At 39.6% G+C, this 16,164-nt stretch overlaps 1 pseudogene; it reads left to right on the top strand.

Annotated features, from left to right (window-relative positions):
• LOC143434578 (uncharacterized) overlaps positions 1 to 16,164 on the top strand; it is a 365,164-nt pseudogene that overhangs the window by 263,669 nt on the left and 85,331 nt on the right.

The raw sequence follows: 16,164 nt of genomic DNA, 5'->3' as shown, positions 1-16,164 counted from the left end.
TTTTCCTGTAAGATCTAATGGCCGCTTGGCAGGCAGAATTGGCATTTTCATATGCATGTTGTTTCACATAATCTATGCCTGCCTCTGCATTTCCAAAAATCCTCCTTGCTGTTGTCATTAATTGATGAACAAAGTCAGAAAATTGTTCATCAGGTACTTGCCTGACTGTTGTTAAAGATGCACCAGAGTCTCCCTTTACTGGAAGTTTATGCCAAGCCTTCATGGCTGCATTTTGAATTTGAGCATACAAACCTGGGTTTGCATCTGGTTATCACTAGAAGCAAATTGCCCTTCTCCTACTAAGGCATCAAAGGACCAACCATTGCCTGCCTAAATGTTTCTCCTAGCTGTCTCTTTACAATTCTCATGATACTCTGATTCCAAATAAGATAGTCACCACCACTAAAAACTGCTCTCACTAATGTATTCCAATCACTAGGAGTCAGCCACTCCTCTACAAAGACTCTAAAATTGCAAGTGTAAAAGGAGCAGTGGCACCATGTTGAGATACTACATTTTTTAATTCTTTAATAATTTGAAAATTAAAGTCTGTGTGATATCTCCAAGTAACCCCTTGAGTGTCTCTGGTATCTGATACAGGAAAAGGCTCAGCATTTCCCTCCTCTGGCTGATCTGTAGCTGAACTAAGGCTAGAGGATAGGGACTGCCTTTGGACACCAGGTTGAGGAACATGAAAATCTGGGGGATTTTCGCAGTTAGTCTCTTGAAACCTCTTCCCTTTCCTTAATTTCTGTAACTGATTACTTAAGTCCTGATACTCTTTTTCTAACTCTATCAGTTGTTTAAGGGTAGAAATTTTGTCCTGTAACTTCTTTTTGGGATCTACAACCATTGCATCAACCTTTGGTTGTATTTTGAATTCTAACTTATGCTTCCTTTTATTTTGAACAAAAAAGACAGCATTTAAGAACAAAAGCAGAAAATTAACACATGTGAGCAGCAAACACCAAAACCAAAACAGAGAGTTGAATTTAGGCTGACTAATTTCTTGTCCCATTTTCATTACCTTTCTTGAAGCAAACCAAAACAGAGAGTTGGAAACAGGTTGACTAATTGCTTGTCCCATTTTCCTTACCTTTCTCAATGCAGCACATTCCTGCCACAATCAGCAGATCCTTCTTCCGGTAAAGTCCCTCACTGGATCTCTCATTCTCGCTGCCCCATGCTGGGCACCAAAAAAATGTTGAGGCCTGAGCAAAATGTTGAGGCCCGGGCTGCCCCTAGTTTGGGCGGCCACTGTATCCCAGCCCAAGTTGCCCCTCCAGTTCGAGGGTCGAGGTTCAGCAAGAGAGAGAGAGTGAGGACAGACTCGAAGAATGGAGACCAAACAGAGTGTGATTCAATCCCGTTTGTTGTTCAGTCTCTCTTCTTAGTCCAAGTCCTAAGTCCTAAGTTGCTAGTTTCTAGTTCCTAGTCTCTAGTGCCTCCAAGTTCCAAGTTACTTCTTCCAAGTTCTCTTCCAAGTGCCTGCTACCTAATGCCTAGTTCCTACTCTAAGTTGTACTCCAAGTTGTACTCTCTGAAGTGTCTCCTAAAGTGTCTCCTAAAATGTCTCCTAAAGAGTCTCCTAAAGAGTCTGATTCTCTCTCTCCTCTCTCTTCTGTCTGCCTTTCACCTTTACATGTCTCACTTCTAAGCCATGCCTCTAAATCACACCTTTAATCATGCCCTTAGGTCTTGTCTCTAAATCTGATCTCTAGGTCACACTCTTAAGTCACACACCTTTAATCTCACACACCTTTAATCTTGCACACCCAAGGAAAGTCCTGGGTATCCATAGCAAGATGTTATCAGAGTGTGCTCAGCTGTTGTAGGCTATTGTAATACAAGTCTCATGTGAGGGTATATGGCTCAAGATGGCTGCAAAGCTGGTAGCTGCTTTCTGCTAAAAGAGGTTCCCAACAGGTATAGAACTAAATTGAGAGTTCACAATAAAGGATTCTTGAATAGCTGAGAAGCACCCAAAGAAATGTTCAAAGTTTTTAGTGATCAGAGAAATGCAAATCAAAACAACCCTGAGATTACACCTTACACCAATCAGAATGTCCAAGATCAAAACCTCAGGCAATAGCACATGTTGGCAAGATGTGGATGTGGCTGGTAGGATTTCAAACTGGTACAACCACTCTGGAAATCAGTCTGGAAGTTCCTCAGAACACTGGAAATAGGTCTACACGAAGACCCATCAATACCACTCTTGAGACTATATATTCAAAAGATGCCCCACCATGCCACAGGGGCACTTGTTATACTTTGTTTATAGTTGCCTTGTTTGTGAAAGCAAGAAGCCGAAAACAACCCAGATGTCCCATGATGGTACAATAAATATAGAATATGTGGTGCATTTATGGAATGAAATACTACTCAGCTATTAAGAATGAGGACATCCTGAGTTTTGCAGACACATGGATGGAACTAGAAAGTATCATCCTGAGTGAGATAACACAGAACCAAAAGGACATGCATGGTGTGCACTTACTAATAAGTGGATATTAGCCAAAATAAAAAAAGCACCAAATACACATGCTAGAGTGCACAGAAAAACAAGCTGAAGGGCTCAAGTGAGAATGCCTCAGTCCCACTTAGGATGGAGAAGAAAGCATCCACATGGTGGGAAGGAGAGACCGAGTACATAATGGGAATGTGGATGGTGGAGAGAAGAACATGGGAAAAAAGTCGGAAATCCCTGAGAGCCATCAGGACGAATAAAAACATGTAACCTCAAGAGTTAAGAGACTCAGGGGACACTCCAGAATGTACTAGAGACCTAGGTGATGAGAGACTCTAAGAATTAAAAGAAAGGGACTTAGATGAAATGTTCTACAGTTGGGAGAGGGAACTTGTAAAGCCCACCTCCAGTAGAAAAACAGGACATCAAGTGAGTGATGGGGTTGCCATCCCACAGTCACAACTATGACCCATAATTGTTCCTGTCTGAAAAAATTACAAGGATGGACATGGAGAGAAGCCAGAGAAAAAGAAGATCCAGCAAGTGGCCCAAAGTGAGATCTAGCTAAAGGGGAGGCTCCAAGATCTGACACTATTACTGAGGCTACGGAGTGCTCACAAAAAGGGAACTATCATGACTGACCTTCAAAAGACCCAACAAAATCTGAAAAAGTCAGATGCAGATATTTGCACACAACCAATGGACAGAAGATGCTGACCCCTGTGGTTGAGTTAGGGAAAACTGGAAGATGATGTAGAGGAGGGCATCCTGTAAGAGCACCAACAGTCTTAACCTGAACCCCCAAGATCTCTCAGACACTGGAACACAAATCAGGCAGCATACACCAGCTGATTTGATGCCCTGAACACACATACAGCAGGAGACAGCAGGGTCTGGGTTTAGTTAGAGAAGATGCACCTAACCATGAAGAGACTGGAGGCCTGAGGGAGTCTAGAGTTGTGGTGGGATGGGGTGGGGTGGGGGTGGAAATTGGGGGTGGGAACATCCTCATGTATAAGGATCCAGGGAGAAGATATAAGATTTGGAACAGTCAGAGGATAGACTTGGGAAAGGAATAAATCTGGAGTTTTAAAATTAAATAAACAACCCTGTGTAAATAATAACATTATAAGATCTTGAAAATGGACATGGTTTAGAAGCATAAAGAATAGAAAGAAGTAGAAGTAGAAGATACTCAGACAAATCACTATGCATCAAATATAAAATATTATTTCCTAATGATAAAGAAAGATGAAAATCATCAAGAGGCTGAGAATAATAATTGTGATGGGCATAAACATTCCAAAATGAATGAAAAGTTTTCAGGATGTGTTGTAGTTAGTGTAGTATATATGTATATATATATATATATGTGTGTGTGTGTGTGTGTGTGTGTGTGTGTATGTATATATATATGTATATACACACATTCTATATATATAATGTGTATATATATATATATATATATATATATATATATATATACACAAGTGGGAGTGAACTGTGCTAATAGTGATGCCCCATATCAGGTCACATCGCTCCTCATCTTGTTTCTTTTCTTTGGTCATATTAAGTTTGTTTCAGCCTTCTGAATGTCTTATATCATGAAATTGTGTTCTTTCTTTACAGAATCTCTTTACATCCATATTTACACAAAAATAAACAGACATAGAGCACTGATATTAGCCCACTAAGACATCTCTGTGACATTAATAAAGTAGGTGAGACATATAGCCAATCAGTGAGTGAGTCCTGCATCATTCTTAATTCACCACTGCAGTCATCTGGGTGAGAATAGGGCCTTACACAACCTTATATTTGTGGATTTTGAGAACCAAGGATATCGTTTCATCTTAGAGAATGTCCAGGATTGTCGTTAAACATGCAGCCCAGACTTAATACCTGAGTATTGTTTAAATATGTCACATTTTCTGTATCCATTCTTCCATTGAGAAATAGCTTCTGGCTATTACAAATCTGGTTGTTTCTCACTTTGGGCCATTAAAAATAAGGCTGAAATGAAAATAGTGCAGCATGTGTCCATGTTATATTTTCTAGCATGTTTTGGTGTATATGTCCAGTAGTGATACAGGCGGTTCTTCAGGTAGAATTATTTCCAATTATTTGAGGAAACACTGGGTGGATTTCCATAGTGGTTTTACAAGTTGGAAATCCTACCAGCAGTGGATGTCAAAATACTCAATAAAATTCTAACAATGTGAATCCAAGAACAGATCAAAACCATCATTCACCACTATCAATTTTTACTTTTTAAATGCAGTTTTTACTTATGTGGTATGCATGGCTTCAATATTTCTTTATAATACTGGGTTCTGCTGACCCATTTTTTTCTAGTCTTGTAACAGTGAAATCTGTCATGTTTCATTTCTCTTCATTATTATTGAATACACTTTAGTTTGCAAAGTCTTCTTCAGATTCACAATAGTCACATTATCTTTAAGAGTTAAACAAGGTTCTATTTAATTCAATATTAGAACTTAAGAAATTGAGTCATTGGCATTGTTATTCTTCTATTGGCAGAATAAAACACCATAACCAAAATAGGTTAAACAAGAAGAGCATTCAAGGCTGGGCAGTGGTGGTGCGTACCTTTAATCCCAGCACTTGGGAGGCAGAGGCAGGTGGATTTTTGAGTTAGAGGCCAGCATGGTCTACAGAGTGAGTTTCAGGACAGCCAGGGCTACACAGAGAAACCCTGTCTCAAAAAATCAACAACAAAAACAAACAAAAAAAAAGAGAACATTCAAGTAGGGGCTGTAGCTTTACAGTGTTATAATCATGGCAGTAAAATTGAAGGAATTACGAAGAAGCAATAGCTGAAACCTCACACCTTGAGGTACAAAGGCAGAGAAAAGTAACTGCCATTAGCATAGGCTTTTGAACTCTGCCTATAGTCACAGGGACCTCCTACTTCTTCCCATACAGTTCCATAAACTGGAGACAAAATTATTTAGATGCATAAGCTTATGGGGGCTTTTCTCCTTAAGAGTACTGGAGGTGCACTAGGTTATTACAGAATGTTTAAGATAGTTAATGCACATGACACATTTATGGCAAGAGTCAAAGCTCAAACTTTCAACCTATATCTTCATTTAACATGCTTTTGCCCTGTACTGCTTTTGAAAAGTATATTTAAATGTGGAGTCTGATTTCTTCTAGTAAATTTTTCAAAACAATAAGCATGTTCATTCATAGTATAAAATTTATTTTGCCTCTCTAAAAAATTATGTTCTCTGGATAGGTTCTGTCCTTGCATGGCAGTTTCTACCTCTTTCTTCTTCTCAAAGATTGTGTTTTGTCACCCTTGTACTGAGCTTTTGAATTCTGACATATTCTCAATATGTTTACATGTGCATTGCTCTTGTTGTGTCTAAAAACATGCAGTTTAGTTAACATAATTCACCAAATCTGGCCTTTCAATTCATTCTGCCTCATCTTCTGCATCATCCCTGAGCCTTGATAGAAGGGTGTGATAAAGATAACTTATATAGGACTAAGCATTCCAAAGTCTCTCAATTTCTGCACATTGTTGATATACATATTAAGTTTGTCCATTGAAGTCTGAGTGATACACAGATCTAGTGGAAAAGAAATATAATTTAGGAGTCACATTATTCCATTTTTATTTGTAGTAATAATAGTAAATTTTTGATGAATTTGAGAATTGTTCTTTCTATCAATGTGAAGTACTGAGTTTGAATTTGATAGTGATTACTTTAGGTAAGATTACCTTTGTTACTGGGTTATTCCTGCCAACCCATGAGCATGGGAGATCTCTCCATCTTCTGAGGTCATTATGATTTCTTTCTTCATAGACTTGATGTTCTTGTTATACTTATCTTTCACTTGCATGGTTTGAGTCACATTGAGATATATTATATTATTTGTAACTATTGTGAAGGGTCTCTTTCACTTATTTCTTTCTCTGTCCATTTATTGTTTAAGAAGTGGAAGGCTACCGATTTATTTGAGTTAATTTTATATCCAGCTACTATGCCGAAGTTATTTTTTTTTTAATCATATGTATGAATACTCTGATTGAGTTATTTGGGTCAACAGTGTATACAATCAAAAAACACAGAATAGCAAAAATCATTTGTAATTATGAAATAAACATCTAAGGGAATCACCTTCCCTGACCTCACGCTGTAGTTCACAGCAATAGTGGAATAAAAGTGCATGGTGTTGGTACAGGAAGGTAGATCGGTGGAATAGAACTAAAGACTCAGAATTCAACCCACACTCCTATAATTACTTAATTTTGACAGAGAAGCCAAAACTATCTAGTGAAAAAAAGACAGAATTTTCAGCAAAGAGTGCTGTTTTAACTGGCAGTTGGCATGTAGAAGCATGCAAATTAATCCACTCTCATCTCCTTGAACAAAGCTTAAGTACAAGTGCATCAAGGACTGCCACATAAAATGACATTACATAAATCTAATAGAAAAGAAAGTAGAAAATAAAACCTCAAACACATTGGCACACAGGAAAATTTCCTGAACAGAACACCAATGATTCATGTTCTAAGGTCAAAAATTGATAGACACAGGAAATCATAAAATTGAAAAATTTTGGTAAGTCAAAGGACACTGTAAATAGTACAAAACAGCAACCCACAGATTGAGAAAAGTGTATTACCAATGCTACCTGTGGTAGAGGGTTAATATTCAAAATTTCCAAGCTAACTCAAGAAATTACAATCTAGAGGAACAAATAACCCTAATAAAATGGGGTACAGAGGCAAACAAAGAATTATCAACTGTGAAATTTCAAATGACTGAGAAGCCCTTGAAATGCTCAACATCCTTAGTCATCAGAGAAATACAAATCCAAAAGAATTAGATATAACCTCAAATCTATTATAGTGGCTAAGGTCCAAAACTCAGGCAACAAGCAGATGCTGGCAAGTATCTGGAGAAAGCAGAACACTCTTCAATTGCTAGAAGGTACTGTAAGCTGGTAAAACCACTTTGGAAATAAATCTGGTGGTTTCTCAGAAAATTGGAAATATTTCTATCTGAAGACACAGCTGTAACAATACTTGGGATATACCTAAAAGACACTCAAATACTCCACGTATGTATATAGCAGCCTTAGTTTTAATAACCAGAATCATGGAAACAACCTAAGTTGTCCCTCAACAAAATAATGGACAAGAAAAATATGATATACATTTACACAACAAAATACTATTCAGCTAATAAAAACAAGTACTTGCTGAGATTCACAGGCAGATTGATGGAACTAGAAAATATCATCCTGAGTGATGTAACTTTGAAACAAAACAACACTTATTGTGTGGATTCATTGATAAGTGGATATGCACCCCAAAGCTCACAATACTCATGCTAAAACCCACAAAGTTTATGGAGCTTTAGAAAAAGGAATAACAAAGTATAGGCTTCTTCTATCTTACATAGAACATGGAAAAAATTATCACAGGAGGTAAAAGGAAGGAAGGAGCTGGGAGGGAGAGAAAAAGAAAATGGAAAAAATGGAAGTGGGCAAACTCAGGTATTGGAAGGGAGAGAATATCAGATGGTCAAGAAATTGAATAGAAGCATGTGGTTGTGGAGAATAGGGAACTCATATTAGTGACTAAAATGTCCCAGACTCCCAGGAAGGAGAGACCTTCCAGGACAGAAAAGAGTGACTTTAGATAAAATACCCAAGAAAGTGGATATAGAACCTGCAGGGACTATCTCCAGTAGTTAGGTACTAGCCTCCAAATGAGGGAAGGGACAACACACACATATCAAAATTTTAACTCAGAAATGTTTCTGTCCAAAGGAAAGAAAGATAAAATTGGAACAAAGACTGAAGGAAAAGCCATCTCAAAACCGACCTACATATGGATCCAACCAATCTTCATATACCAAACCCAAACTCTATTGATGATGCCAAGAAGCAGTTGTTAACAGGACCCTGGCAAGGCTATTCTCTGAGAGGTTCTACCAGCATTTGATGAATATAGACGCAGATACTCACACCCTGAGCTCAGGGGCACCAGTGGATGACCTAGGGGAAGAAATGAAGGAGCTGAAAGGGATTGCAACCACATATGAAGAACACTATCTACTAACCGGGACACCCAGAGCTCCAGGGAAGCAAATCACCAACCAAAGAGTATAAATGTAGAGAGCCATGGCTCCAGATACATTATGTAGCAGAAGATGGACTTCACAGACATTAATGGGAGGGGAGACCCTTGGTCCTATGGCTGCTTGATTCCACAACATAGGGGACTGCTAGCATGATGAAGTGGCAGGGGGTGAGTGGGTGGAGGAGCCCTCAAATAGAGGTAAAGTGTAAGGGGAAATGGAGATTTTGTGGAGGGGTCCCCATGAAGGGGGATACCATTTGAAATGAAAATTAATAAAATGAGTAATAAAATATGTAGTGTATTTTAATTTAGGGCCCAGCAACTTTTTATTCTCAGATTCTTGGCCACATAACCAGTCTCTCATGAGTTTTAACTCACATAGCCATAGTACTGCAAATTATACAGTCGTAGGTGCCTCCAAATCATTAGGGGAATTATATAAACCAGTGAAGTTGTCTTCTAGGAAGACCAGCATTGGACATCAAAAATTGACTAGCTGGGAGAGATTGATAATTTATTTTATCTACCTTTAGCATTTCAGTACCTGACAATACTATGAATGTAATGGATAGGAGATGAACAATTATGTTAAGTAACCAACTCAGTATCTCTTTGTTGTTTTATATTTTATTGTCCTCAGTAGGAACATATACTCAGGTTTGGAAGAACCTGACTAACATTGTTAGTTTTCTTGCAGTTTCTCATTTATATTCATTGTTTCCAGCTCCATCAATTTTTTTTTAATTTTTATAAAACATAAAAGGATATTTCATATACAACTTATGAATATTAAATACAAATGATATAGATAGTTTTAAGCAACAAAAATCCTCTGATATGAGAGGTGTTTTACTCAGAGACTCACAAGTAAAAAATGCTCATAGCCAGATAGTCTCAGAGAACAGTTCTAGTAGACCATCAATTTAGATATAATGACAATATTCTTTAATTTTTTCCTTCATTGTAGAATTACACAATTCTTTTTAAAGTGTACTTTTTTTTTTGTTTTAAGGACCCATTATGAGTTTGGCCCAAATACATTAGAAAAGATATGTGTATCCCATATTAAATAATTGCTAACATTTACATTCTTTTTCAAAAATTATTTCCAAACATTCAAAATATTTTAAAAAAAAGAGAACTCAAAATCACTCCCAAAGCATGATGTAGCAGGATTACATTTCTTTCATTCTAGAGATGCAGAGGTAGTTCTGCATAAGTTAATCAATAAAGGTGATGAGGTAAGAAAAAAAAATTACAACATAGAAGCCACACAACAATCTCACAGATTTTAGAAAAGACTGACAAAATATGAGATCATTGCATTGGAGTTCAAGTCAGACTATGGAGATAAAATATGATTTCTAATATGTCTGGGGAAATCTGTTTTTGCATGAAGAAAAAGCACAAAATCACTCCATTAAAATCAGTAACAATGAAAGAATGTCTATTTTCTGCATACATAGTCAATATGCTTTTTCAAATCATATCTAGAACATAAGACATTATAATGAATTCATAGGATACACATAGTAAATGTGTCAAATTATCCTTATTTTTATAATCATTTTATACATAAAATGTGATAGAATAGATCTTATAATTTATACTCATCTTTGAGTATGTCTATGGTTCCTTTGAAAAACATTGTTATCTCCAGTGTCATTGTAATATATGCATATATGTGTCGATTTATCATATGGATCCTTTCCAAGTGATGAAAAATTTTTATGTATATAATGTACACCATATATATACATATATATATACATATATATATATAACAAACATATCTATAAAGAGAACTCAAAATCACTAAGCATAAACATAAGCATAAATACTGTGTATAATTTTAAGTAAATATAAAATAATACTTCCATGTGGCTTTGCTAAAACTAACTTTGTATTATATATCAAAGGTCTTACTTCTTTAGTATTTGCCCCCTACAAGTTTACAATTCTTTTCCATTTATTACTTCATGTTACGTTTATTTTTCCATTCCTATCCATTTAATTATACTAAATTAATGTGGTTAGAAAAGTGAGAATTACTTTCCCACTAGATATGGTCAGCCATATGAGTTTTCAAATGGAGATTGTTCATCACTAAAGCAATATATAATCACAAATAAGAAAAACTCACTCACGGAGATGTATTTATGTGCTTGTAAATACACATAGCTAAAAATACACAAAAATACACACAGGCATGTCCAGGGCAGCTGGACAATCAAGTGAGACCCTTAGACCCTGTGGAGAGGACTGAGACGTGAGAGAAAATAAAAAGGCATATCACGTCAAGAAGTCTGATCAAGCTGGCAAATTTTTTATTGTTCACACTGGTTATATACTCTAAAAACAGGATATGGGGAGGGTTAGGAAAGGAAAGAGGGCTTTGCAGATGGAGGAAGTTAGCTGCAGCTGTGATATCTAACCTAAGTTATTCTCACAAAGCCTTTCCATTACCAGGGGTTCTAAAAGCATCTATCTAGCAGGATGTTGTCTAAATCTAGAGATCAGAAGGAAGGGTTACTAAGGTGGGTTGCTATGAGGCCTTCTTTGAAGTTCTGAGAACGGACAAGTGAATCATGAAAGGTAAGCAGAAAGAAAAATAGTAGATAGGAGAGCCAAAGATTAATGTTTGCCAAGAGTAAGACCTTGCATTGGCTTCCCACATAGGCACAATCACTCATTCACACACATATAGGTATATCGTATATATGTGTAATCTAAAGAAGACAAACTTGAGAATGAGGGTGGTAAATATGGACAGTCACTTGGGACATGCTTCAAGGAAAGAAGAGACTATGAATGTGATGTATTTCTGTTTCAGTTGAAAAATATGTGTTTTCATTAATTAATTTATTCATGTTATATCAAAATTGAACACCCTACCCTCCAAAATGTCCATCTCTTATAGATGTCATCCACCATCCCCAATCACCTTCTCCTCTGAGAAATGGGGAAAATCTTCTGTCTGAAAACCAACAGTGACATGTCAAGTTGTGGGGAAAAAATCTCGCGGGCGGGGGGGGGAGGGAGTCAGGCGCCAGAGTCTCAGGGCGGTCCGGCATCAGGGCTTCCTGCGCCGCCAGTGGAGGATCTCACATTCACGCAGTTGTTGGTGGGTGGGCCTGGCGGCTGCATCGGCAAGATTCCAGGGTTCCAAAAGCTGGGAATCAGGCGGAGAGACCATGGACACCTGGAGTCCGGTTTTCCAAAGCTTTTATTGTTCATGGCATGGTGAATGGATGCAACTGGTATACGCTTCCACCACCCCCCCCCCCCCCAAAAGCCAGGGGAGACCAGTCTTATAGGGAAGGGAGAAAGGGGAGGGAATAACTTAATTAGCTACGCCCCTGGCCTTTTGATAATTCATTAATATTTATATCTTGGAGGTGGAGACTTGTTAGTCACACCCTCTACCTGTCCTACGTGACTGAAGGTAACAGGTTAAATGGAGTTACCTTGTCCAAGGCCCAACATCCCACCCTCTTTTCTTTCATAAAAAGAGGGGCGGCTCTGTATCATCTGTAGTCTGCAAGGTACAGTTTAATGAGAGATGTGGGCCCTGTGGAGTAGTCTGGAATCTGGGAGCATGAGGAGATCAAACCCAGTGCTGTATCAAGGGGGCCTAGGAACAGAGCCAAACATCCTACCGTCCCTAAAAGGGTCTCCGGGATTTATAGCTCGTTCAACCAGGCTATGTCCAAACCATCGCTTCACGGCCCAACATCTCACTGTTTTTTTGTGAAAATTTTGGATGAGGTGGTCAAAAGAAAACACTACGTAGGCCAGAGGGTGTAGCATAACTAAGTCAAGGGTAATGGGAATTGAAGGTAGGGTTTGGAAGGCAGGGAATCATTGAAACAATTAAATACAGATTGTACAGTTTGAGGGTAATGACATCTGATTAATCTAAATAGACATTATGTTTTCCTCACTAACATGTAACTTTAGCTATGTGACTTTGGCAAAAGAGTTCATTTGTAGCTGGAAGGTCTGGATCTGTCTTCTGTAGTGAGTATCTCTGGGTTCCAACGTGCATCTCTGGAGCCTAGTGTGGGTCTCTGGATCTCAGCATGTTTTGGGTTCTTCAGTCAGATGAGATGATTGGAAGAAGGCAGCTTGGCAGCTCAGGCAGGTTCCAGAGGATGGCTGGACTCTGTTGGATCTGTGGGTATTACCTGTAGGATAATCACAGTAGGGAAGCAGCATTTCAGGCAGGGAGATGTCTGTAGGCTGGATACTGAGCATTAAATTGCTTGGGAACAAGCACCTTATGGCCTGTCAGTTAAGATCCTGGAAAAGCAAAGGTGTTTGAGGAAAGTTAGTCTTGGAAGGTATCTTTGAGTCTGTTTTTGGATGGCTGAGGTAGAAAAACAATGTTAATTTTGTATCTGAGATTGGCAGCAACAGTTTGCCTGTAAAAGAAATTAGTTGTTAATTAAGACTCAAGAAATGGTGATCAGCACGTTCACTTAAACTGTGGAAGGAAATTAGATGGCTTTTAAACCTTGAGAATTATAAAGGTTGAAAAAAAATAATGTTGGACATATATCACGAATATTAGAGAGAAAAGGCAGCATTAAAATAAAAAAAATAACAAAAATTTTGGTTGAAAAACACAAGCATTGTTGCTCTATGTGTTCCTGTTAGAAAGAAAAGGAAACATTTAAAATTTTTGGTTGAAAAACAGGAACGTTTGTTGCAGGTCCTCCTGTTGGGGAGGAGCAGTAATGGTGGGTTTAGAAGCAGTGGGGGGAGGGGCCTAGCTCTGCCATGTGGTGTCTGGGTGCTCTGGCAGAGAGGTTCTGCATTCCCGCTTTTCCTTTTCTTAGCTGGTAAATTTTAGATGTAGATAAAAGTAAAGGCCAACTTTGAAGAAACGTTTAAGGCAAGCAAGAAGTAAGGAGGAGGGCTAAGAGTCAGAAAGAGTGAGAGTCTGTGTCAACGGGAAAGACACGTGGAAGCGGGATTGGAGTCAGCATCTTTGAGAGAAACTGGCAGGCAGCTGTGGGGCAAGGGGTGTAGGCAGGATTTTAGATCCACTGCTTCAGGCAAGCTGGCTGAGCTAAGTAGCTTTAGTCAGCTGCAAATGACTGAGGGTGAGGGGAAGCATAGGCTGGCTAAGGAACACAGGGCTGGGTAGCAAGCAGGGTTCTGCCCTGTTGCTTCAGGCAAGCAGGCTGAGCCAAATAGCTGTAGCCTGTCATGTATGATAGGGGGAGTAGGGAAAGAAGCTATCTGGCAGGGCGCTAGTGGCTAGAATTTGGAGTTGGTGATTTTGAGAGAAAGAGAGAGAGAGAGAGAGAGAGAGAGAGAGAGAGAGAGAGAGAGAACGGTCTCAGCCTCAAGAAGAAGTCTCTCAACAAAGGGAGTCTTAGAAAGAGGGTTACAGTAGGTGCTGTGGCTTGAAGGACAGCTATTAGCTGTGGAGGAACCCCCTCTGTGGAGCTGGGGGGATGGGAAGGGTGGGGGGCTAAGAAGCCACCGCCATCTTGTCCTTGAGCTGGAGAACACGTGGGGAGAGAGACCTAGTTCTTTTGTATTAGGCAGGGGTTAGACTATAGCTAAGAATCAGAGAAAGAAAGAGGGGGTAGGGTAGGACAGAAAGAGATGTTACTCATGGTTTTTGCAGACACCAGCGGGGGGCGCTTGTGGAGCTGGCTCCGCGCAGGTTGTCCACCACCTTGTGGGAAACAATGTAGGCCCGTGCATGGGTGCATGAGTGTGGATCTCTGTCGCTGGTCTGTACCTGTCCTTTGTCAGAGATAGGGCTATTGTAGAGAAGCAGGGGCTAAGCAGGGCACTCACAGTGCGCAAAGCAGACTCTGCTGCGGTAAGAGTCTCTCAGTGGGAAATCTCCGTTTTGGGCCCAAGCCTCAGGCGATGGGTGGGCGCGGCAAAACAGGAGAATGTGTGGGTCCCATGGCAGCAGATCCATATGCTGAGATTGGCCTCCATCTGGGGTCTTGGAACTCTGGCAGAATGGAGGCAGGGAGCGCGCGGGGCGTGCTGAGAGAGGACCAAGAGACTTCACATCTTGCAGGAAGTATACTTGCTTAGCAGATTCAGCCAGGATTTTTCTTGTAGACGCATGGGTGGTCGTGCTCCACGTTGGTTGCAGCCAGCTGTGGGGGAAAAAAATCTCGACGGGCGGGGGGGGGAGGGAGTCCAGCGACAGAGTCTCAGAGTCTCAGGGACGGTCCGGCATCAGGGCTTTCCCACACCGACAGCAGAGGATCCCACATTCACGCAGCTGTCGGTGGGCAGGCCGGCGGCTGCATTGGTAAGGTTCCAGGGTCACTACCCTCTACCTGTCCTATGTGACTGAAGGTAACAGGTTAAATGGAGTTACCTTGTCCAAGGCCCAACATCAAGTCACTTCCGGAATGCACACAACACTCAAACTTAGGCAAGTGAAAGCAGCCAGAAAGGGCAACAGAATACATATGTAGGCCACTAAGTCAGAAACTGCTTCCACTCCAGTTGTTGAAGAACCCTCAAGAAGACCAATCAGCACATCTGCTACATATGTGCCAGCAAGAATTTAGGTCAAGTCCATTTATAGTCTTTGGTTGGTAGTTGATTCAGTCTCTGGAAAGCTACTAGGGTGAAGGTTAGTTGACTCTGTTGGTCTTTGTGTTTAGTTTCTATACCCCTCAGGATCCCTCAGTTCTTCTTTCATGTCTCTCACAATGTTTTCTGAGCCCTATCTAATGTTTGGCAGTGTGCATCTCATTCTCTTTCAATTGTCAGCTGGACTGAATCTCTGAAAGTCTAGCCACACTTGACTCATGTCTGAAAGCATAATGTAGTATAATTAATAGTGTCAGGAATTGTTTCTTATCCATGAGATGGATCGCAAGTTGGGTAGAAAGTCAGTTGGGTATTTCCTCAGTATGTGCTCCATCTGGTCCCTGGATTTTTTGTATGCAGGACAAATTTTGGGTTAAAGGTTTTCTGGATAGATTAGTAGCATAATGCTTCTACTAGGAGTCCCAACTGTCTACAGAATGTGGACACTTCTGGATCCATATCCACCACAGCTGGGAGTGATAACTAGAGTAATCCACATAGGCTTTATAGAGCCTCCACCATCCCAGGATGCTTGCACATTCTAATAATGTTGCACCCTCTGCAAGCTACAGATTTTCTGTCATTATCCTGGGCCATGGTTCCTGGCTCTCAGCACATCTGATTACCATACACCATATTTTCTTCTCTATCTTCTCTTCTCCTCAGTTCATTTCCTGCATCCATATCCAATGACTATTTTATGTGCCCTTCTAAGTGAGATTCAGGTATTCTACCTTGAGCCTACTTATTATTTCAATTTTTTGAGTGTGTGAATTCTAGTGTAGATATCTTGTACTTTATTTCAAATATTCACTAAAAAGTGATTATATACCTTGAGTATCCCTTTGGGCCTCCATTAACTCACTCAAAAATACATTTTATACTTCTATCCATTTCTTTTCAAAATTTAAGATATCTTTGTTTTTAATAGCTGATTAGTATTCCATGTGCTAATAAACCACATATTTCTATAGCTATTCTTTGATTT

Source organism: Arvicanthis niloticus, chromosome 16 (genome assembly GCF_011762505.2).
Source record: "Arvicanthis niloticus isolate mArvNil1 chromosome 16, mArvNil1.pat.X, whole genome shotgun sequence".
NCBI classification, from domain to species: domain Eukaryota; kingdom Metazoa; phylum Chordata; class Mammalia; order Rodentia; family Muridae; genus Arvicanthis; species Arvicanthis niloticus.
Note: the sequence above shows the minus strand (reverse complement) of the source record. Positions and strands in the feature narration are given on the sequence as shown.